This window comes from Sinocyclocheilus grahami, unplaced genomic scaffold, assembly GCF_001515645.1.
Source record: "Sinocyclocheilus grahami isolate Dianchi unplaced genomic scaffold, SAMN03320097.WGS_v1.1 scaffold110.1, whole genome shotgun sequence".
NCBI lineage: Eukaryota > Metazoa > Chordata > Actinopteri > Cypriniformes > Cyprinidae > Sinocyclocheilus > Sinocyclocheilus grahami.
Genome location: NW_015505289.1, coordinates 2,428,477 through 2,430,965, shown reverse-complemented (window position 1 = coordinate 2,430,965; position 2,489 = coordinate 2,428,477). Strand labels below are relative to the sequence as shown.

The 2,489-nt window shown below is 41.4% G+C and overlaps 1 protein-coding gene across 2 annotated transcripts in view; it reads left to right on the top strand.

Annotated features, from left to right (window-relative positions):
* LOC107589034 (ubiquitin-like-conjugating enzyme ATG10) overlaps positions 1-2,489 on the top strand; it is a 27,022-nt gene that overhangs the window by 22,587 nt on the left and 1,946 nt on the right. The window lies entirely within an intron of this gene.

Below are 2,489 nucleotides of genomic sequence, written 5' to 3'. Positions count from 1 at the left end.
CTGTTAACAAACGTTGGTTTTCACGAGAGTCACCGGCGCATGCGCAATGCTGGAATCATACGACATCCGCCTGGATCTGCTTCCGTGTAGGACTGTTGGCGCAAGCATCATACGACATCTGCCTGGATCTGCTTCCGTGTAGGACTGTTGGCGCAAGCTACATTAAAGTGATTATTACGTTTTGAATATTTTTCTTACAAAAACACATCGATTTGCTACAGAAGGCCTTTGTTCACCCCCCAGAGCCGTGTGAGACACTTTTTTTTTTTTATGGATGGGCAATTTTTTTTTAACTTCTTTTGGACGGATACATGCAACTCCCGCTGAGTGCCATGAAACAGCTTGAAAGATCAAAGACAATTTTTAATATAACTCTGACTGGATTCGTCTGAAAGAAGAAAGTCATATACACCTAGGATGACTTGAGGGTGAGTAATTTATGGACTAATTTTCATTTTTGGGTGGACTAACCCTTTAACAAGCACAACTTTTGATTTTAAAATTGCATTAGTAAATGTTGAAATTAACATTAACATTACAGAAGTGCCTATTTCAACAGACCAAGACTCTGAATAAAGTGTTTAGTGTCCGTGTTCACAACAGTTTGGTGTGCATAGTGATTTGGTCTGTTCTCCCATGAGGCCTGCAGATGAAGTAATGATAATTGACTAACAGAGCTGGAGTCGTGCCGCAGTATAGGAGCACGATGGCACTGCTATTCACAAATAACTCTATACCGCTGATGCTAACAGTGAGGTGTTGTCGAGGGAATTTGAAGAGTCAGCACGTATTTGGTGCTTGAACAGTAACAGAGCAATGCATCCAGACAGTTGATGTTGTGAATTTTAATGAGGATGATGACAGTGCATTGAGGTTGCTTTTATTTACAGAGTAAAGGAATTTTTTTTTTCTGAGGTTTTGGATGACTGGATTAAAACGGTGCTTATTGACATCTTACTAGAGTTGGTGCTCAGATGGCGGATCTGCAAACCTTTCTTCAAAATGGCTTGTGCTTTCATTGCCACTTGATTCTCAAGTCAATGCAATTTGAATATCTTTTTTGTTACTTCCAGTTGAATATATTACTTAAATCTCTTTGGATGTTAAAATATATACTTAAAAGAAGAAATGTTTTCTACACATTAAATTTGGCATCTTTCAAAAAAATTTATGCACTAGCTGCGATTTTTACAGTCAAAAGTAGTTTAAATATGTGCGCACACACACCTTTCACTCACTTGTTCCTCTCTATGGTTTATAATGATCAGATCTGCTCCTCTCTCTGTACAATATCTTCTGCTCTCAGTTTAGCTCTTCGTCTCGATCAAACTGGATTTATAGCACCTAGGCACATAGGCGGTGTTTGTGAGCATGTTTTAAAGAGGTCATATGATGCTGCTAAAAAGAACATTATTTTGTGTATTTGGTGTAATGAAATATTTATGCGGTTTAAGGTTAAAAAAACACATTATTGAGGTCTGCACAGGCTTTAAACTGAAGCCCGACCCGACCCGTACCCGAGATCATCTGACCCGACCCGAGAGGCACAGTATAATTTAGAGCCCGAACCCGAAATCTTTTTTTTCCCCCACAACGAATAGCCAATTAAAAAAAAAAAAAGCTGTATTTCACGATTGCATGCAACAGTCAGTAAACAAATACATGTAAAGAAACAGAATCATTAAGGCTCAGCCATTTCACAAAAAAACACTTACCAGTTATGAAAGATTATGAACATCAGGTGCAGCGGTCACATAAATTCTGCCAAGTTTTTGAATGATTGTATACGACAAGACGATAAATCTTCCATCGTGCAGATTATGCTCATTTTCGTCAGTTAAGGCTCGTTAGCATTCGGCCTGCTTTAATCAGACACAGAGATGCAGTGCAGTAAGATCGCATTTATTTGAATTAATTAATTATATCATTTATTTGAATTAGCGAGAAAGAGAGAGAGAGAGAGGGATGAAAGTTGCGTGTGTGAACCTGCGTCTGCACGTCTCTCTCTACAAGCAACGAGGCTTAGTTCCTTCAAAAACAGCGATTTTACCCCCTCATTGCAGAGAAATATAAAGTTGCGAGTCAGTAGCCTGTCGAAGCTATTTTACTAATAAAAGTTTCCGTGCTGTGTTGTCGTGTGCACTAATGTGTGCACGTGCGTCTATGAAAGCAGCGTAGCCTACTGCATAGTTTTTTTTTTAGCTATAAGCCCGAGCCCGACCCGAAACTCGAAAGTATTTCGGGTAGCAGACCTCTAAACGAAACACAGCGTCACACACCGCGGCCTTGAGTGAGCGGAGGCCGGCTTGAGTGAGCAGAGGCAGGCGGGCTTGAGGCCGGCGGATTCGACGAAGGAGCGTCCGGCGGGCTTGCGGCAACCACATGTGACGACTCCGGGCTGGACTCTGCTTCGTTCACGGTGAAAGCCGATCCGGCGATCCACAGCGCGAAGTTGATGTATTTTCTCAGCGACCAGCACGGATCAGCTC